The following is a 22,161-nucleotide window of genomic DNA, read 5'->3' on the forward strand; positions in this document are numbered from 1 at the left end:
CAGAGAGCAAGGGATGGGGTGAAGCACCCCACTCCTACCCATTGAGCTCCCTCAGTGTGAGCAGAGGTAGGTGGGGACTCTACTCCCCCACAACCCACAACATTGATTTGGGGAATCTGAGCATCCCATGGACAAAAGGAGCCTGGCGGGCTACAGTCCATGGGGTCACAAAGAGTCAGACACGACTGAGCATGCACACATGAGAGTAGAAGAGGCCTATGTCTCAGGCCCATCTGTAACTTAGGGAAGAAGTGTGTTTCAGAGAACTGAAGCCCACCCAGAGGTGTAAGAGTAGATGGTTGGGTGGGCCATGTGGGAAGAGATGCCTGAGAAAGAACAAAAGGATAATTTGGGAGCATTACAGCTCTTGCTTGGGCTTCCCTTGTGGCTCAGCTGGTAAAAAAAATCTGCCTGCAATGTGGGAGACCTGGGTTCTATCCTTGGGTTGGGAAGATCCCCTGGAGAAGAGAAAAGCTACCCTCTCCAGTATTCTAGCCTAGAGAATTCCACTGGACTGTATAGTCCATGGGTTTACAAAGAGTCGGACATGACTGAGTGACTTTCACTTCACTTCACAGCTCTTGCTTAATGAAAGAGCATGGTAATGGGTCTCAGAATATGGTGGCTCTGGCTGGAGACTAAATATTGAGTGTTCTGAGACGTCAGTTTGCCATGGGTTAGGCATGGCCCATGAATGTGGATATGAACATGATTACAATAAAGTGAAACTTTCTGATTATAAATAATGGAAGATAGAAGGGACCCCACTCGAGACTGTCCAAGAGAAGTTGGCCCCCAGGGCTAAGGGATCCGTGGGGCCATAGTGAAGCTTGGGGGATACCAGAGCAACTTTGCAAGGGATGTTTTCTTTGTTGGTGAATTATTAAAAGAATTCAAATGAGGGTTTGCTGCATTGGTGGTAGCTGTAGGGGCTGAATATTCCCTGAAAAGAAGATAGGGAGCATAGTTGAAGGTAATACCTTCGAAGTATCTTAGTGGCTTCTTAACTGTCTCATAAAACTACTATTTCTTCGTTGTCAAAAAGAGAAAAAGGAAATGGAAGATGGTGGGATCTTGTTTACTGCACATCGCCTGTTTCTCCCACCTCTGCTTCCCCTGACGAAACGCTGAGCACAGTGGTGAGAGCACAACACATCGCCTGTTTCTCCCACCTCTGCTTCCCCTGACGAAACGCTGAGCACAGTGGTGAGAGCACAACACATCGCCTGTTTCTCCCACCTCTGCTTCCCCTGACAAAACGCTGAGCACAGTGGTGAGAGCACAACGTCACCTGTTTCTCCCACCTCTGCTTCCCCTGATGAAACGCTGAGCACAGTGGTGAGAGCACAACATCACCTGTTTCTCCCACCTCTGCTTCCCCTGACGAAACGCTGAGCACAGTGGTGAGAGCACAACATCACCTGTTTCTCCCACCTCTGCTTCCCCTGACGAAACGCTGAGCACAGTGGTGAGAGCACAACAGCCAGTCCGTGTCTACTACTTCATCTCCTCTGATTCATATCAGTCCCGTTACAGCAAACTGATGTCCTCAGTCTCATCTCTCTAAATGTGGATTCCTAGCCAAGCTCCTATTCCCGAGACAGGAATTTTAGTTCAAATTGCAATGGCCTTTTTAGGTTTATTTTTCTACTATAAACAAGCAAACGGTTTTTGGAGTTAGACAATTTGAAAGATGCCTCTCAATAAACAAGCAAACAAATGGACCACCTTTACAAAGAGACTTTTCTCATGAGGGACAGAAGACGTCTGTGGCAACTGGAGTGGGACTGTCACAGCTCTGAGGAATTATGGTTGAGGAAGAAAACCCTTCTTAGAATGGTAGGTGTATCTTTGACATAGCTGGACGAAAGGCTATAGTTTTACTGACATGATAGGTGGAATTCAATTCAGTTATGTCAGGCCCCAGAACAAAGGTTGACTTATAATTAGCTTTGCCTTTGAAACCTCCCACTGGTCTGACCTTTGTAAAAGGCAAACCTAACCTATTGGTTTTCTACCTCCCCTCCTCAACCCTTATTGAGACAAATAGATAAAAGTAAAACTGGTAAAAGTGAGAAGAGGAGAGTAAAGAAGCTGGCTTAAAACTCAACTTTCAAAAAACTAAGATCATGGCATCTGATCCCATCACTTCATGGAAAATAGATGGTGAAATGATGGAAACAGTGACAGACTTTATTTTCTTGGGCTCCAAAATCACTGCAGATGGTGACTGCAGCCATGAAATTAAAAGACATTTGCTCCTTGGAAGAAAAGCTATGACCAACCTAGACAGCATATTAAAAGCAGAGACATTGCTTTGCCAACAAAGATCCATCTAGTCAGAACTATGGTTTTTCCAGTAGTCACATATGGATGTGAGAGTTGGACTATAAAGAAAGCTGAGCGCCGAAGAATTGATGCTTTTGAGCAGTGGTGTTGGAAAAGACTCTTGAGAGTCCCTAGGACTGCAAGGAGATCAAACCAGTCCATCCTAAAGGAAATCAGTCCTGAATATTCATTGGAAGGACTGATGCTGAAGCTGAAACTCCAATACTTTGGCCACATGATGTGAAGATCTGACTCATTGGAAAAGACCCTGATGCTGGGAAAGATTGAAGGCAGAAGGAGAAGGGGACGACAGAGGATGATGTGGTTGGATGGCATCACTGACTCGATGGACATGAGTTTGAGCACACTTTGGGAGTTGGTGATGGACAGGGAAGCCTGGCGTGCTGCAGTCCATGGGGTTGAAAAGAGTCGGACATGACTGAGCAACTGAACTGAACTGAACTGAAAACGGAACTCCCCTGGTGGTCCAATGGCTAAGATTCCATGCTCCCAATACAGGGGCCCAGGTTTGGTCGGGGAACTAGATGCCACTTGCAGCAACAAAGACCTGGTGCAGCCAAATAAGTACATATTAAAAAAACAAAAAAATGTTAAATAAGTAAAGCTGGTAAACCAGATCCAAAGGCTGCTATAGCTATGATTTTCTTGTTGTTAACATTTAGCTGCTAAGTCATATCTAACTCTTTGTGATCCTATGGACTGTAGACCACCAGGCTCCTCTGGCCATGGAATTCTCCAGGCAAGAATACTGGAGTGGGTTGCCATTTCCTTCTCCAGGGGATCTTCCCAACCCAGAGATCGAACCTGTATCTCCTGCATTGGCAGGCAGATTCTTTACCACTAAGCTATCTGGGAAGCCTGGTGATTAGATTTAGACTTGGTCAGATGACCTTTGGAAGAGGCATTAAGATTCTAAGGTCGTGAGGCATCAGTTAGTACCATGAGGCAAATATATCTGTCTGAGAGGAGGTTAGCAGGGTAAAGGAGTTAATGATGCTTCCAAGGGTATATGCCGTTCAGCCCGGATGGTCATCTACAGGGGCAGAATATGGCTACTTTTAGCTGAAACCTTCTACATTCATGTTATAAGGTTTCTTTTATTTTAAAAGGATATATTTATAATCAAGTCTTAACTTTGCCCAAATAACTAAAAATAGTAGGGGAACCAAGAAAGGTAAACATATGTCAAGGTCATCTTTCTTAAGAAACTCTTGGGGAGACCAAAATTGCTTTCCCGTGGCTCATTTCAAATTCTGTGTCTTATTTAACCTCAGCTTCTGCAGAGCTTAATTTTCCTGTCACTGGAGTCTTCTGTTTCTTTAGGGAGTAGCCCTTCTAGAGTTCCTCAGGAGCAGTCACTCAAGAAATGGTCCTTAAAGGCAGAGGAGAAAAGGATGTCAGAGACTATGTGAATGTTATGTCAACGAGAGAAATAAACCAGGACATGAGCTGCTTTATTCATGAGCCCACACTCAATCTGAGATATGGAATCAATCTTACAGAAACACTTGGCAGGCAGATGTTTGCACAGAGGGGTTTCTCACAGCACTGTTGGGATAGTGAACATTTAGAAATAAAGTAGGTGTCCTCATCATTACTGAACAGATTAAATTGTTTGCTCATACTGTGAAATACAGTACAGCAAAAAGAATGTGATAGAAAAACAAATATTGTATATCAGTGCGTATATGTGGAATCTAAATGGCATATGTGATTTTATTTGCAAAACTGAAATAGAGACACACACAGAGAACAAATGTTATGGGAAGCGGGTGGGTGGGATGAATTGGGAGATTGGGATTGACATATATATCCTATTGATACTATATATAAAACAGATATCTAATGAAAACCTACTGTATAGCTCAGAGAAACCTACTCAGTGCTCTGTGGTGATCTAAATGGGAAGGAAATCCAAAAAAGAGTGGATGTATGTATTGTTGATTCACTTTTCTGTACAGTAGAAACCGATTGAACATTCTAAAGCAACTATACACCAATAAAAAGTAATTTAAAAAATAAAAAGAATGAGATAGAGTTAAACGCACTGATACGGGGAGATTCCGAAGACACACTGTTACGTGAAAAAAGCTACATGCAGCACAACACGTACAACACAACCCTTTCACATGAATCTGTATAACGTGTGAATGTGTTGCACATAAACGCATAGAATGGGGATGGAAGGATGGGGCCACACCACAGTCCTGGCTGATTTGGAGGAGAGATGTGAAAATGGGGATGAGGATGAAAGGTGCTCTCTGGAATTGATTCTGGTTTGAATCTTTTATCATAAGAATGTGTTTGTGACTTGCGTAATTTTCGAAAGATTGTTTGGTGCAGGCAATCCTCTAAAAACAAGAAGTGCTAAACTCATTGAACTTCTTTGGCATCTGACTTCATCCCACCCACACCGCTTTCGAGAACTAAAAAACAAGAGACAATTTCTGAGGCAGCTACGCAAAATCAGCTGAAGTCACTTAACTGGCTTGTCTTTTTCGGTCCTGCCCTCACAGTTGGAGGGGTCTCACCCCGTCTCTTGAGAGCTTATCCACTTTCTTCTCTTCCAGACTGCCTCATGAACCTGCTTGTGTTTCTCAGTCAGACTGCTCCTGGCCCTGGTGTCCATCGATGGCTTGACTTCCTGTTAAAAACCTCCAGCCTGTCAAATTAGTGGAGGGTCAACTTTCACTAAATTACTTGTTTGAGATGAGGGAGGCTGACAGAAGGTTCAGAGTTTTACTGGCAGTTAACAATTCCTCTTGATTCTTGGCTTGGTTGATTTACCTCAGAAAGAAGGAAGTCCTGTGAATCTGAATCTGTACCAGACTCCACTCTAGAGCAGTTCCAGCCGGGAGAATCCCTCCTATTCTCATCCACGAGAGTGGACGGCTCGTCTCTGCTCCACATGGCATCAGCTGGGACGGCTCAGCTGAAGGCCAGGATTCACTTTCAGGACCCCTCACTCACATGGCTTGCAAACTGTGCTGCTAACTGGGAGCTCAGCCAGACATGTGGACCAGGGCCTCTGTTCTTTCTAGGGGACCTCGGAACAGTTTAGACGGTTTGGATTTCCTCACAGTATGGCAGTTGATTTCAAGAACAATCACCCTTAGAGAACAAAGCAGAAGTAGGTATTGATAGTGGTAAAAAAAGCAAAAACAAAACCCCACCTGCCCATGCAGGAGGTGTAAGCGATACAGTTTCAATCCCTGGCTTGGGAAGATCCCTTGGTGAGGGGCATGGCCACCCACTCCAGTATTCTTGTCTCGGAAATCCCATGGACAAAGGAGCCTAGAGGGCTACAGTCCATAGGGTCGCAAAGAGTCAGACACGACTGAAATGACTTAGCACGCACACACTAAGTTGTTGAGGCAGTCTCAAGTTCTGCTCAGGTTTAAGAAGAGGAGCTATAGAGTCCCTCTCTTGATTGGGGGGTAAATGTAGGCCAGCTATTGGCCACGGCTTAGTTTTGAGAGGTAGCAAAGAGCTGATGACTGGATCGGAAATATCAATAGAATATAATAGCAGTTACGGAGAAGGCAATGGCACCCCCACTCCAGTACTCTTGCCTGGAAAATCCCATGGATGGAGGAGCCTGGTGGACCGCAGTCCATGGGGTCACTAAGAGTCGGACAAGACTCAGCGACTTCACTTTCACTTTTCACTTTCCTGCATTGGAGAAGGCAATGGCAACCCACTCCAGTGTTCTTGCCTGGAGAATCCCAGGGACAGGGGAGCCTCGAGGGCTGCTGTCTATGGGGTCGCACAGAGTCGGACATGATTGAAGCGACTTAGCAGCAGCAGCAGCATAATAGCAGTTAAGCAATGCAGAGACAGAGAAACTGATCTTCCCAGGTCTTCTCAAACAGATCTTCTGTAGTTGGTTGATAATAAAATTTCCGAAGCCTATTTCTTCTACAAATAAAAAGAATAATAATTAAAAACCAAAACCCAAACCTACTTAATCAAGCAACTGTAAAAAAAAAAAAGACCCCAATTTCAATGTCAAATTTAGGATTATTACTTTTTAAATTTTGACTTATCTGAACATCCCTTTCTTAAAAGGAAATAGAGTTACTTACATCCCACTATCTTATTTATTAAGTGAGTCAAAGTAAAGTTTTACTGGGATTTTGAGTTAAAGAAGATGTAGTCATTATTAAGATTATTATGAATATTGCTAAATTACCTATTAAGATAACTTTCTTGCATTCTTAATTCATTTTGGTGGGAAGAAATAATCTAGTCGAAGTCATCATTTCCATTTTGAGTAGGTTAACTTTTGGTAAAATTAGTGTTTTGTATCTGAATCTTGTTTCATATGGTCAGTATGCTTTATTCAGAAGAGCTTTCCCTGTTCAATTCATGTGGAATACTTTCTGAATTTCGTTTGTGAATTGATGGGAGGGGCTTTGTTGGGGAGAGGATAACAGAGTAGCAACAAATATGAAAGAAATGTTGTGGTAAACCTCCGGAGGATATTGTAAAAACTGCCACATAGTACTGAAGAGGTATCATGAGCTTTTAGAAAAGGGGTTACATAAATGCAAAATAATACCACAATTTTGACTTTTAAAACATGCGTAGGAGGACTTCTCTGGTGGTCCAGTAGTTAAGAGTCTGTCTTGCAATAAGGGTTCAGGATGGGGAACACAGGTATACCTGTGGCGGATTCATTTCGATATTTGGCAAAACTAATACAATTTGTAAAGTTTAAAAATAAAATAAAATTAAAAAAAAAACAAAACACTTGCTCCTTGAAAGAAAATAAACCTAGACAGCGTATTAAAAATCTGAAAAAAAAAAAAAGAAGAAGACATGGTTTCAGTCCTTAGTTCAGGAAGATCCCATGTGCCTTGGAGCAGCTAAGCCCGTGAGCCACCACTGCTGAGCCTGGGCTCTAGAGCCTGGAAGCCACAACTACTGAGCCTGCGCACTTAGAGCCCATGCTCGGCAGCAAGAGAGGCCACCTCAGTAGAGGCCCTTGCACCATAACGAACAGTAGCCACCACTTGCCACAACTAAAGAAAGCCAACATGAAGCAACAAAGACCCAGCACAGTCAAAAATAACTAAGTAAAATTTAAAAAGTAGATTCATGGTTGTCTAGGGCCAAGGGAGGGAGTTTGGGGGCACAGGGGCATGACTGCTACGCATAGGTGCTTTTTTTGGTGAAGGTGATGAAAAAGTTCTAAAATGGATTGTGGTGATGGTTGTACAACTCTGTGAATACACTGCTGCTGCTGCTGCTGCTGCTAAGTCGCTTCAGTCGTGTGCGACTCTGTGCGACCCCATGGACTACAGCCTACCAGGCTTCTCCGTCCATGGGATTCTCCAGGCAAGAACACTGGAGTGGATTGCCATTTCCTTCTCCAATGCATGAAAGTGGAAAGTGAAAGTGAAGTCGTTCAGTCGTGTCTGACTCTTAGCTACCTCATGGACTGAAGCCTACCAGGCTCCTCCGTCCATGGGATTTTCCAGGCAACAGTACTGGAGTGGGGTGCCAATGCCTTCTCCCGTGAATACACTAAAAAACATGAATTCATACAATTTAAATAGGTAAATTGTATATATATGAATTATATCTCAATAGAGCTGACATTTTGAAAAAGTAAATCTAAAATTGAATATAAATGAAAGACATGTACACGTAGATTTTTTAAAAAGTGTTACGCCGCATAGAAAAACCTAATACATCATCTACTTGTTCACCACTGTGTCCTGTTTTATCTCCCACATCATGTACTACTACTTTTTGTGAATTTTGTCTGTATCTTTCCAGGGCTTTAACAATACACATATAAACAAAATATGAATATGTATTCTTTTGTTCTTCCCTTTCTTACAGGGAAGGCAGCATATTATGTAAACCTTTGTGCTATTTGTATTTTTCTCTATACAATGTATATCAGAGATCTTTTCTTCTTAGCACACAGAGCTTCCTCACTCATTTTCACAGGATATGGTCCTCCATTGGGTGTTAATCACTCTCCCATTGAGGAGCCATATGATTATTATTTTCCAGGCTTTCACTTCTACGTTACAATGAACAACCACCTACCTGTGTCATTTCATACATGGTGTCGCCATGCTTTTGCCTACATGTTATATTTCCAATTAATTGGTGAAATGGTTTTATCGGTGTACTTTTAATGTTCCTTCATTATTAATAAAGTTAGCTCTTTGTCATATTTAAGAGCCAACTCTATTTGTTTTTATGGGAATGATCTGTTAACCTGTTGTGCTCCTGTTTGCCATGTGTCTTGACTGTGATTTTACTTTTTTTCCGTTCAGGAATTTTTGATTTTTATGGAATTGAATTTATTAATGTTTTCTTTCGTGATTCTGGGTTTTATGTGATAGTAAGAAAAGATTCTCCTTTTCAATGTTAGAAAAGAGTTCACCTACAGAGTGTTCATCTAAAACTTTTATGGTTTATTTACTAAATGCTTAGAAGTATTTATCAAAATAAAAAGTTGAAAGAAAAAGGAAAACAACTAGCAATATTAAAATGGACATTTACTGAGAATAAACCTAGCAACATTTCAGACTAACATGCGAAGATATGTGGAGACAGTAGCTTATTTAAGCAAAGATCAATTAACTACTTTAGCAATAACAAACATTAAATGCCACCGAATCTTTAACCAGCTAAGAAATGCTCTGTATGTGAGGATGGATAGTTTGTAGTAGCTATCAGGTAAATATCTTGCAGGGTTTTCAGTTTTGGAATTCACACAAGTCTACAAAGGAAAAGAGGTAGTCTATTTTCTCACTTGCTGCATCTGGGCTCACCTTTGATCAATAGAATGTGACAGAAATGATATTGTACAACATATGAGCTTTGTAGCTTCTCTGCCTCCTGGAACTCAGATTCCATGTGAACACCAGGCCAGCCTACTGGAGACCTACAGCCAGCATCAATTTCCACGGATGCAAGTGAGTCTGTGTTAAAGTAACTAACCCATGTCAAGCTGCAGTTTGACTCCGGCCATTCAAGTAACCCCATGGGAGACCAGCAGAACAGCCTAGCTGAGGCCAGCCCAAATTTCTGACCCTCAGAATAATAAGCAAATAGTTGCTGTTTTAAGCTACTATTTGGGGGACATGGTTTGTTAAACAGCAATAAATAACTCATACAAATGCTATTCTGAGGAGTAATGAAGAAAGAAAATACATAACATAAAATACTGAAAGATAGGTTAGCCTTTCTTTATTAATTTCTTCAGTCACATACTCCATCTCTATGAAGAAAGGATTCAAGTCGGCTATGCTGGGCAGACCCAAAGGTGATCTCCAGTGATCACCGTTTACTGGTGTTCATGCGTTCATGTAATCCTGTCCTCCTGAGTTTGGGCTGAAACTAATGACTGTTTCTAACCAATGGAATATGGCAAGTGTGTCAGGATGTCGTTCCCAGGACAACGTTACATTCTATAAAACTCCATGACGTTGACAGATTCACGCTAGGCATTCTCCTTGTCGGCATGATGAAGTAAGCAGCCACGCTGAAGAAGGCTATTCAGCAGGAAACCACGTGCAGCCTCTGGGAGCCAAGGGTGGCCTTCAGCCAACAGTTCAGTTCAGTTCATTCGTTCAGTCGTGTCCGACTCTTTGCGACCCCATGAATCGCAGCACACCAGGCCTCCCTGTCCATCACCAACTCCCGGAGTTCACTCAGACTCATGTCCATCGAGTCAGTGATGCCATCCAGCCATCTCATCCTCTGTCGTCCCCTTCTCCTCCTGCCCCCAATCCCTCCCAGCATCAGAGTCTTTTCCAATGAGTCAACTCTTCGCATGAGGTGGCCAAAGTACTGGAGTTTCAGCTTTAGCATCATTCCTTCCAAAGAAATCCCAGGGCTGATCTCCTTCAGAATGGACTGTTTGGATCTCCTTGTAGTCCAAGGGACTCTCAAGAGTCTTCTCCAATACCACAGTTCAAAAGCATCAGTTTTTCGGCACTCAGTTTTCTTCACAGTCCAACTCTCACATTCATACATGACCACAGGAAAAACCATAGTCTTGACTAGACAAACAACAGCCAACGACAAATGGAAGCCCTTAGTTCTATAGTCATCGGGAAATGAGTTCTGCCAGTAACCCAAGCAAACTTGGAAGGCAGTTCTTTCCCATTTGAGTCTTCAGATGAGAATGCAGCTCAGCTGACATCGTGATGGCCTCCCTCTAAGTCCCACAGTAGAGAATCCAGCTAAGCTGTGCCTGATGCCGGCCCCACAGAAACTGTGAGATGATATTGAAAGGTCTTCTATTTGTTCTACAGCACAGAAAGCTAACAGAGCTACTCAGGAAGCGTCAGCATTCAACCTTTTGACCGGAAAGCAACCTTTGTTCCTAGAAGGAAAATTTGTGGTTTGTGGAAAGAGGGAGACATTCTTTAGAAGGTCAATTATTCACAGCATTGTAAATCAACTATACTCCAATTATTTTTTTTTTCCTAAGCGTCAATTCTTTCTTATCACACTGTGATTTATTTAAAATCTTGGATAAGAAAGGCATTTATTTTCCTGTCGACACAGGGAACTAAGGATAATTTATTCAGCAAACGTGGGGCAGAAAACACATTAAATTTGTATATGTGTATAAGGAACTGTTTTCCTAGGTATCAGTAAGTAAGCTATTCAGATTCCATTGAGCTGAGAAAAAGGGAGAATGTTTAGTGCAACAGAAAGGTTGAGGATTATACTTAAACCTGAAGTAAATTCCAAGAAGATTATAGGCTTTCCTAGTGGCTCAGACAGTAAATAATCTGCCTGCAATGCTGGAGACCTAGGTTTGATCCCTGGGTCAGGAAGATCCCCTGGAGAAGGGAATGGCTACCTGATCCAGTATTCTTGTCTGGAGAATTCCAGAGGATAGAGGAGCCTGGGGTAAAATACCCAAAAGATTACTTTGGCCTAAAACTTCCAATCACAGTAGAGATCTTAATGACTCAGAAGATTCCTTATCTCCATGTCAACAGTTTTCATATCTGCCTTATGAAGTGAAGTGAAGTCGCTCAGTTGTGTCCGACTCTCTGCAACCCCATGGACTATGGACTGTAGCCTACCAGGCTCCTCTGTCCATGGGATTTTCCAGGCAATAGTCCTGGAGTGGATTGCCATTTCCTTCTCCTGGGGATCTTCCCAACCCAGGGATCGAACCTGGGTCTACCACATTGTAGACAGATGCTTTGCCGTCTGAGCCACCAGGGAAGTCCAAAATAACACTGTGACCCCGACGTGATTTGAACACACAACCTTCTGATCTGGAGTCAGATGCTCTACCACTGCGCCACGAGGCCTTAGAAGTTCAGAAGACTTCTGCTGATCACACTGCATAGGTACTAAACTACCTGGCAAAGCCTTGAAATCTTGCCTCTCTAGACTTCCAGGAAAAATGAGTTCAGTTCAGTTCAGTTCAGTCGCTCAGTCGTGTCTGACTCTTTGCGACCCCATGAATCACAGGACGCCAGGCCTCCTTGTCCATCACCAACTCCCGGAGTTCACTCAGACTCATGTCCATCGAGTCAGTGATGCCATCCAGCCATCTCATCCTCTGTTGTCCCCTTCTCCTCCTGCCCCCAATCCCTCCCAGCATCAGAGTCTTTTCCAATGAGTCAACTCTTCGCATGAGGTGGCCAAAGTACTGGAGTTTCAGCTTTAGCATCATTCCTTCCAAAGAAATCCCAGGGCTGATCTCCTTCAGAATGGACTGTTTGGATCTCCTTGTAGTCCAAGGGACTCTCAAGAGTCTTCTCCAACACCACAGTTCAAAAGCATCAATTCTTCGGCGCTCAGCTTTCTTCACAGTCCAACTCTCACATCCATACATGACCACAGGAAAAACCATAGCCTTGACCAGACAGACCTTTGTTGGCAAAGTAATGTCTCTGCTTTTTAATATTCTGTCTAGGTTGGTCATAACTTTCCTTCCAAGGAGTAAGCGTCCTTTAATTTCATGGCTGCAATCACCATCTGCAGTGATTTTGGAGCCCCCCAAAATAAAGTCTGACACTGTTTCCCCATCTATTTCCCATGAAGTGATGGGACCAGATGCCATGATCTTCGTTTTCTGAATGTTGAGCTTTAAGCCAACTTTTTCACTCTCCTCTTTCACTTTCATCAAGAGGCTCTTCAGTTCCTCTTCACTTTCTGCCATAAGGGTGGTGTCATCTGCATATCTGAGTTTATTGATATTTCTCCCGGCAATCTTGATTCCAGCTTATGCTTCCTCCAGCGCAGTGTTTCTCATTATGTACTCTGCATATAAGTTAAATAAGCAGGGTGATAATAGACAGCCTTCATGTACTCCTTTTCCTATTTGGAACCAGTCTGTTGTTCCATGTCCAATTCTAACTGTTGCTTCCTGACCTGCATACAAATTTCTCAAGAGGCAGATCAGGTGGTCTGGTATTCCCATCTCTTTCAGAATTTTCCACAGTTTATTGTGATCCACACAGTCAAAGGCTTTGGCATAGTCAATAAAGCAGAAATAGATGTTTTTCTGGAACTCTCTTGCTTTTTCTATGATCCAGAGGATGTTGGCAATTTGATCTCTGGTTCCTCTGCCTTTTCTAAAACCAGCTTGAACATCAGGAAGTTCACGGTTCACGTATTGCTGAAGCCTGGCTTGGAGAATTTTGAGCATTACTTTACTAGTGTGTGAGATGAGTGCAATTGTGTAGTAGTTTGAGCATTCTTTGGCATTGCCTTTCTTTGGGATTGGAATGAAAACTGACCTTTACCAGTCCCGTGGCCACTGCTGTTTTCCAAATTTGCTGGCATATTGGTGCAGCACTTTTACAGCATCATCTTTGGATTTGAAATAGCTCAACTGGAATTCCATCACCTCCATTAGCTTTGTTCGTAGTGATGCTTTCTAAGGCCCACTTGACTTCACATTCCAGGATGTCTGGCTCTAGGTGAGTGATCACACCATCGTGATTATCTGGGTCGTGAAGATCTTTTTTGTACAGTTCTGTGTATTCTTGCCACCTTTTCTTAATATCTTCTGCTTCCGTTAAGTCCATACCATTTCTGTCCTTTATCGAGCCTGTCTTTGCATGAAATTTTTCCTTGGTATCTCTAATTTTCTTGAAGAGATCTCTAGTCTTTCCCATTCTATTGTTTTCCTCTATTTCTTTGCATTGGTCGCTGAGGAAGGCTTTCTTATCTCTCCTGGCTATTCTTTGGAACTCTGCATTCAGATGCTTATATCTTTCCTATTCTTCTTTGCTTTTCACTTCTCTTCTTTTCAGAGCTATTTGTAAGGCCTCGTCAGACAGCCATTTTGCTTTTTTGCATTTCTTTTCCATGGGGATGATCTTGATACCCGTCTCCTGTACAATGTCAGGAAACTCCGTCCATAGTTCATCAGGCACTCTATCTATCAGATCTACTCCCATAAATCTATTTCTCACTTCCACTGTATAATCATAAGGGATTTGATTGAGGTCATACCTGAATGGTCTAGTGGTTTTCCCTACTTTCTTCAATTTAAGTCTGAATTTGGCAATAAGGAGTTCATGGTCTGAGCCACAGTCAGCTCCCGGTCTTGTTATTGCTGACTGTATAGAGCTTCTCCATCTTTGGCTGTAAAGAATATAATCAATCTGATTTCAGTGTTGACCATCTGGTGATGTCCATGTGTAGAGTCTTCTCTTGTGTTGCTGGAAGAGAGTGTTTGCTATGACCAGTGCATTCTCTTGGCAAAACTCTATTAGCCTTCACCCTGCTTCATGTATGGATGTGAGAAAAATGAGTAGGCAGTTGGAAAAATTTCAGAATTGTTTGATCCCTTGTTGTGTTGTTGTTCACTCAGTTGTGTCCCACTATTTATGATGCCATGGAGTGCAGTATGTCAGGCTTCCCTGGCATGTCCTTCACTGTCTCCCGAAGCTTGCTCAAACTCATGTCCATTGAGTTGATGATGGCATTTAACCATCTCATCCTCTGTCACCTCCTCCTCCTCCTGCCCTCAAACTTTCCCAGCGTCCGGATCTTTTCTAATGAGTTGGCTTTTCGCATCAGGTGGCTAAAGTATTCGAGCTTCAGCTTCAGCACCAGTCCTTCCAATGAATATTCAGGGTTGATTTCCTTAAGATTGACTGGTTTGATCTCCTGGCTGTCCAAGGGACTCTCAGGAGTCTTCTTCAGCACTACAGTTCAAAAGCATCAGTCCTTAGGTGCTCAGCCTTCTTTATGGTCCAACTCTCACATCCATACATCACTACTGGAAAAACCATAGCTTTGACTATATGGACCTTTGTTGGTAAAGTGATATTTCTTCTTTTTAATACGCTGTCTAGGTTTGTCGTAACTTTTCTTCTAAGGAGCAAGCACCCTTTAATTTCATGGCTACAGTCACCATCTGCAGTGATTTTGCAGCCCAAGAAAATAAACTGTGTCACTGTTTCCCCATCTATTTGCCATGGGAAGTGATGGGACTGGATGCCATGATCTTTGTTTTCTGTATGCTGAGTTTTAAGCCAGCTTTTTCACTCTCCTCTTTCACCTTCATCAAGAGGCTCTTCAGTTCCTCTTCCCTTTCTGCCATTAGGGTGATGTCATCTGCATATTTGAGGTTATTGATATTTCTCCTGGCAATCTTGATTCCAGCTTGTGCTTCATTCAGCCCAGCATTTCATGTGATGTACTCTACACAGAAGCTAAATAAGTAGGGTGACAATATACAGCCTTGACATACTCCCTTTGCAATTTTGAATCAGTCCATTTTTCCATGTCTGGTTCTAACTGTTGCTTCTTGGCCTGCATACAGGTTTCTCAGAAGGCAGGTAAGGTGGTCTGACATTTCCATCTCTTTAAGAATGTTCCACAATTTGTTTTGATCTGCACAAACTCTTTAGCATACTCAGTGAAGCAGATGTAGATGATTTTCTGGAATTTTCTTGCTTTTTCTATGATCCAACAGATGTTGGCAATTTGATCTCTGATTCCTGTGCCTTTTCTAAATCCAGTTTGTGTATCTGGAAGTTCTCAGTTCATGTGCTGTTGAAGCCTAAGTTGGAAGGATTTTGAGCATTACCTTGCTAGCATGTGAAATGAGCACAATTATGTGGTAGTTTGGACATTCTTTGGCATTGCTCTTTTTTGGAATTGGGCTTCCCTGATGGCTCAGGTGGTAAAGAACCTGACCGCAGTGCAAGAGACCAAGGTTCAATCCCTGGGTCAGGAATAATCCCCTGGAGAAGGGAATGGCAACCTACTCAGGTAGTCTTGCCTAGAGAATTCCATGGACAGAGGAGCCTGGCAGCCTGAAGTCCACAAGGTCACAAAAAGTCAGATACAACTAAGTGACTAACACTTTCACTTTTTTGTTTCTTCTTTGGGATTGGAATGAAAACTGACCTTTTCCAGTCCTATGGCCACTGCTGAGTTTTCCAAATTTGCTGGCATATTGAATGCAGCACTTTCACAGCATTATCTTTTAGGATTTGAAAAAGCTCAGCTGGAATTCCATCACCGTTGCTAACTTTGTTGGTAATAATGCTTCCTGGTCCACTTGAGTTCACACTCCAGGATGTCTGGCACTATGTGAGTGACCACACCATCGTGGTTATCTGGATCATTGAGATCTTTTTTGTACAATTCTTCTGTGTATTCTTGCCACTTCTTCTTAATCTCTTCTGCTTCTGTTAAGTCCTTACTGTTTCTGTCCTTTATTGTGTCCATCTTTGCATGAAATGTTCCCTAGGTATCTATAATTTTCTTGAACAGACCTCTAGTCTTTCCTATTCTATTGTTTTCCTCTATTTCTTTGCATTGTTCACTTAAGGCTTTCTTATGTCTCCTTGCTATTCCTTGATCCCTTGCTGCTACTGCTAAGTCAGTTCAGTCGTGTCCGACTCTGTGCGACCCCATAGATGGCAGCCCACCAGGCTCCCCTGTCCCTGGGATTCTCCAGGCAAGAACACTGGAGTGGGTTGCCATTTCCTTCTCCAATGCATGAAAGTGAAATGTGAAAGTGAAGTCGCTCAGTTGTGTCTGACCCTCAGCGACCCCATGGACTGCAGCCTTCCAGGCTCCTCTGTCTGTGGGATTTTCCAGGCAAGAGTACTGGAGTGGGGTGCCATTGCCTTCTCCGTTGATCCCTTGAGAGCTCCTTAAACTATATAATCCTAGAATTTGTGTGACAGACTGTTACATAAAGAAATAAAAATATTTTTATAGTTTATCTAGTCTGTGTATTTCTTTGATGTTTATTTGTTTTCTTACTTGTAATTTTCAATGAAGGTAAACAAAAATACCTTGTTCTATATTTCTTTAAAATTTTAAATCCTCATCCAAACTTATTGGTTAAAACTATGAGCTTATGTTTTATTATTTCAAAAGTATGTTTATTATTCATCACCAAAGAGCAAACTTTGTTCAAGACATTTTAATTTAAAAATTAAGAAGCCCCTATTACAAAAAGTACATTTTTAAAAAATCCAAAAAAATTTTCTCAATAATATAGCATCTTGGAACACGCTTGTAGCCAGACCTAATTCAAAGATCCCTACCTTTTGTTAATAACAGATTTATTGGAATATAATCTACGTACCACACAATTCATCCTTTTAAATTCTATAATTCAGTGGTTCTCAGTATCTTCACAGAATTGTGCAACCGCCACTATTAGTTTTAGAACATTCTCATCATCCCCCAAAGAAACTTTGGACCCATGTAACAGTCATTCCCCATGCCCTTCCAGTCTCCCCAGCCCTGGGCGATCACTAATCCACTCTCCATTTCTATGTATTTGCTCATTCTAGACGTTTCCTATAAAGAGAAGTGCACAGTATGTGATCTTTTGTAACTGGCCCCTCCAGATAGCATCAAGTCTTCAAAGTTTATCCATGCTGTAGCATGTATCAGCACTTGCTTTTTGTTGCCTAATATTTCGTGATGTACTTATACTACATTTTATTTATCCATATCAGTTGATGTATTTGGGTTGTTCCTACTTTCTCCCCCCCTATTATTATGAATAATGGTGCTATGTATATTCACTTACAGGTTTTTGTGGAAAATATGTTTTCATTTATTTTGGGTATATACGTAGACATGGAATTGCTGGGTAATATGGTAACTTGATGTTAAAACCTTTGTCAAAGGGTTTTCCAAAGTGGTGCACTATTTTATAACTACTACTCGGGTTCCAGTTTTTCCACATTATAATACTTATTAATATAGGTTTTTTTTTTTTATTATAGCCATTCCAGGGGTATGAAGTGGTATCTCATTACGGTTTTGATTTGCTCTTTCCTGATGATATTGAACATCTTTTCATTTGCTTATTGGCTATTCTTTTATCTACTTTGGAAAGTATATACCTATACTTTGCCTATTTTTTTCAATCAGGTCATGTAGCTTATTATTTGGCATAAACGTTAGCAACCAAGGCCATGGTCCTGTTAAACATCTCCCTCCCCAGCCCTCACATTCCATCCCAACCCTGCTATAAAAACATAATAGAACACAACAAAATACCACAGTTCAGTCTGAGATGGGAACAAAAAGTAGCTCCAACAAAAACAAGATGGAAACACAAGACACAACATCTTCGAACTGTTATACAAAAGCTGCCATGGCCCACAGGGCAGGGGGTCAAAAGGAGACCTCAGACCTAGGCCATTCAGAGGTTCAGGACAGCTGTCCCTTCTGGCTACATCTTCTGGGCTCTGCTGCAGGAACAGGAAGAGGAGGCTGCTGAGGGGCTGGGCAGGACCCCTCCTCCCACTCTGAAGTTCAGGTCACTGACTGGAGTGCTTTTGGTTGGGGGAGATGTCGCAGGCTCCTTCCAGAGAGAGGGACACAGGGAGACACCAGGGGCCCCAACAGCTGCCCCTCCCCCGCTCCATGCCCACGGTGAGGAAGTTAGCTGAGCCCCTCCCCAGAAAGAGTTCATGGCCTTCAGGAAGCCAGCACGCTTGTATTCACATGGCATAAAGCCTCAAGTTGACCGTGGTCACCAGAAAGCTGACTGCGAGGACCCATCGCACAAGCGGCGCCTGGGAGATGCCGCTGCGCTGGGGCTTCCTCCTGGTCCGCCGTGGTGAGAGTGGAGTCTTGCGCCTTGCTGCCTGTTCGCCTGCGAAGCTCTGGTGTCCGCATATGGTCCTAGTCCTTGGCGTTGTGGGGTCAGCAGCCCCTGCAACCCCTTAAACAGCTGCATGTTGTGTAGGAAGGCAGTCTTGGCCTCGTGCAGGACCCACTGCCCCACCTCGGGGGTCCCCTCGAGAGTGTTTATGCGGGAGCCGTACAACTAGCTGCTTGAACTCGGTGGCGCTGGTGATATTGGGGAAAGTGAAGAAGGCCAGGCCCTCCGGAGCTGGGCAGGCCTAGGGCCTTCTGAGCGATCTTTTTGAGGACGTGGCACTCTGGACGGGTCGCCCAGGTAGCGGGTGTAGGCGTGGGCCACCAGCAGCTTGAGCTCTTGGAGACTCGGCACCGAGTGCGAGGTGGCCTGCGCATACGGGATGCCCTCTTGCCCGCTGGCCCGTACTGGAAGGCCACTTCCTGTTCCAGGGCGGCCCTGCGGTGCAGCTTTCCGGGGAGCTGAGGCGGGGCGTAGACCGGGTTTTCCTGGTTGTGTTCCATCTCCTCCTCCAGGGCCAAGGAGACGTGATGCAGAGACGCCATCACCAGCTTATAGCCTTCAGAGGTTACCCTCGCCCTTCTGATAGCTCTTCAAGAGCTCTGCATTCTCCTCCTGGGTGTGCACCTCCGTGGTGGCCTCCTTCATGTGTGTGGGTGCTAAGTCTCTTCAGTCGTGTCCAACTCTTTGCCACTCTGTGACCTGTAGCCGGCCAGACTCCTCTGCTCATGGGATTCTCCAGGCAAGAATACCAGAGTGTGTTGCTTGTGCCTTCCTCCAGGGGATCTTCCCCAACCAGCGATGAACCCCATGTCTCTTAAGTCTCTTGCATTGGCAGGTGGGTTTTTTTTACCACTAGAGCCACCTTCAGGGCCTCTGACAAATCCTGGGGTATGCTGTTGGCCTGCAGGTGCTCCTTCTTGCGGCTGCACTTGTTCCGGCTCTGGACTGGCTTCGAGGACTCTGGCTCTAGCCGCTCAGACAGAGGAGGCAGCAGGGCGACTGTCTACTCTGCCTATTTTAAATTGGATTACTTGTGATTTTATTATTGAGTTGTAAGAGTTCTTTATATATTCTAGTTATAAGCTCTTTATCAAGTATATGATTTATAAAATTTTTTTCCCATTACACCAGTTGACTTTTGATTTTTTTTGATGGTGTCCTTTGAAGCACATTTTCTTAATGGTATTCTTTTAATAATGTTCAATTTATCTCTTTTTTGTTTTCTAGTTTGGGTTTTTGGTTATATCTAAGAAACCATTACCCAATTCAACAGCATGAAGCCAATTTTCATCTAAACATTTTATATTTTTAGCTATACATTTAGGCCTTTGATCCATCTTAAGTTAATTTTTGTATATGGTATAAGGTAGGGTTTCCACTTTATTTATTGGTATGTGGATAAACAGTTGTTTCTGTACCATTTGTTTTGAAAAGACTATTCTTTCCCATTGAATTGTCTTGGCAGCCTTATTAAAAATTGACTGACTACAAATGTGAGAGTGTATTCCTATTAACTTTTGTGAGAGTGTATTTCTAGTGTATGTGTGGTCTTATACTTATTTTAATTTTTTATTGAAGTACAGTTGATTTACAATGTTGTGTGTATGTGTGGTCTTAAAGTCTATTTTGCCTGATGGTTGCTGTTTTCATGATATATAGTTTACCACTCTGTTTTTCCCAACCTACCTGCATCTGTGGCATAACAAATTACAAGTTCAGTGTCTTAAAACACGGAGAAGGCAATGGCACCCCACTCCAGTACTCTTGCCTGGAAAATCCCATGGGCGGAGGAGCCTGGTAGGCTGCAGTCCATGGGGTCGCAAAGAGTCAGACACGACTGAGGGACTTCACTTTCACTTTTCACTTTCATGCATTGGAGAAGGCAATGGCACCCCACTCCAGTGTTCTTGCCTGGAGAATCCCAGGGACGGCGGAGCCTGGTGGGCTGCTGTCTATGGGGTCGCACAGAGTCGGACACGACTGAAGCGACTTAGCAGCAGCAGCAGAAGCAGTCTTAAAACAACACACATTTATTATTTCAGAGTTTCTATCAGTCAGGAATTTGGCATAGCTTAACTGGATTTTTTGCTCAGAGTCTCACTTGATTAAAGTGTTGGCTGGCGTATATTCTCACCTGGAACTTGGAGTCCTCTTCCAAGCTCATTCATACTGTTGGCATAATTTAGTTGCTTTAGTTCTAAGATTGAGACCATCAGCTCTTAGAGATTACCCCTCTCCATGGCAGTTCACAACGAAGCTGTTTCAAGAGAGTGTCTCAGCTGACTCAAGTCTCTCTAATTAAAGAAGAGATGGCTTCACTTTCAAGAGACAGTGATGATGTCACCTGATTATGCAGACCCACCCAGGATAATCTCTTTTGATTAACTCAGTGTGAATTTATTAAGGACCTTAATTACACCTGCACCATCCCCTCCCTTTTGCCATATTCTAGTGGTTAGAATGGGGCTTCCCTGGTGGCTCAGATGGTAAAGAATCCACCTGCAATGCAGGAGACCTGGGTTTGATCCCTGGGTTGGGACCCTGGAGAAGGGAAAGGCTACCTACTCCAGTATTCTTGTCTGGAGAATCCCATGGACAGAGGGGCCTGGTGGGCTACAGTCTATAGGGTTGCAAAGAGTCAGACACAACGGAGTGACTTTTACACACACACACAGTGGTTAGAAGTAATTTACAAAATCTGCTCCCACTGAAGGAGAGGGGATCACACATACATGTAGATAGTAGGGCTGCAAGAATTATAAGGGCTATGTTACAATTATGCCTTTGATAGATGGGAGCATGGGAAGGAGCACAAATTCTCTATGTATGTTCCTTTTATCCATTTTTATTTTTGAAGTATGTGAATTTATTATCACTTACTCAAAAATAAAATTTTAGGAGACTCCTCTGGTGGTCCAGTGGTTAAGGATCTGCTTTGCAATGGAAGGGGATGCAGGTTCAATCCCTTGTTGGGGAACTAAGATCCCACATGTCGAGGAGCAACTAAACCCAAGCACCTCAATTACTGAGCCCACCCGCCTCAACTAGAGAGTCCATGTGCCACAGCAAAGCATTCTGTGTGATACAACGAAGATCCCATGTAAATAAGTAAATATTTAAAAAAATTTTTGTATCTTTGAAACTTTGCATATGTGTTTTTGGACCTGCTTGTCTCTTATGAAAAGACCACTTCCTGTACTGTAAAATCATTGCATCATTCTGAGGTTTTGGCTAAGAACATGGACTCTGGAGGCAGGCTGTGGATTTTGGGTAAGATACTTTATCTCTTTGTGCCTTTTCTGTAAAATAAGGCTAATTATAGCACATAGGATGTTGTGAGAACTGGGTTAACATATTAGTATCACCCAGATACTGCTGCTTAATAACACAAAATCTTAGTCACAATAATGAGCATTTATTTCACCAAGCATCAGGCTTGCAATTTGCCAGATGTGCTTGGTTGGGCTGATTACTTAACGTCCCCAAGCTTCAGTTTCTTTGCAAAAAAGATGGGTTTGTTACTCTGGAATTCCCAGAAGGCAGGACCCAAGACAAAGGCTTTTGTGCTACTATTTTGTTACAGAGTCCATCTCCCAGGAATGGGGCGCACAGGACAGACGGATTGAGGCTTAAAGTGGGAGAGCCATATGTAGAATGTGTTGTTGAGCTTGCTGTAGCTTAGTATCACTGAGAAGTTGTATAAACGA

At 43.0% G+C, this 22,161-nt stretch overlaps 1 non-coding gene and 1 pseudogene across 1 annotated transcript; both read right to left on the minus strand.

The window, feature by feature from the left end:
- Positions 1–11,582: 11,582 nt before the first annotated feature.
- On the minus strand, positions 11,583–11,654 carry TRNAW-CCA (transfer RNA tryptophan (anticodon CCA)). Its single transcript has one exon. It is a non-coding gene; the product is annotated as a tRNA-Trp (tRNA).
- Positions 11,655–18,290: 6,636 nt separating this feature from the next.
- Positions 18,291–20,618, minus strand: LOC109574710 (heme oxygenase 1 pseudogene; annotated as a pseudogene).
- Positions 20,619–22,161: the final 1,543 nt, after the last annotated feature.

The sequence above is a fragment of the Bos indicus genome, chromosome 20 (genome assembly GCF_029378745.1).
Source record: "Bos indicus isolate NIAB-ARS_2022 breed Sahiwal x Tharparkar chromosome 20, NIAB-ARS_B.indTharparkar_mat_pri_1.0, whole genome shotgun sequence".
NCBI lineage: Eukaryota > Metazoa > Chordata > Mammalia > Artiodactyla > Bovidae > Bos > Bos indicus.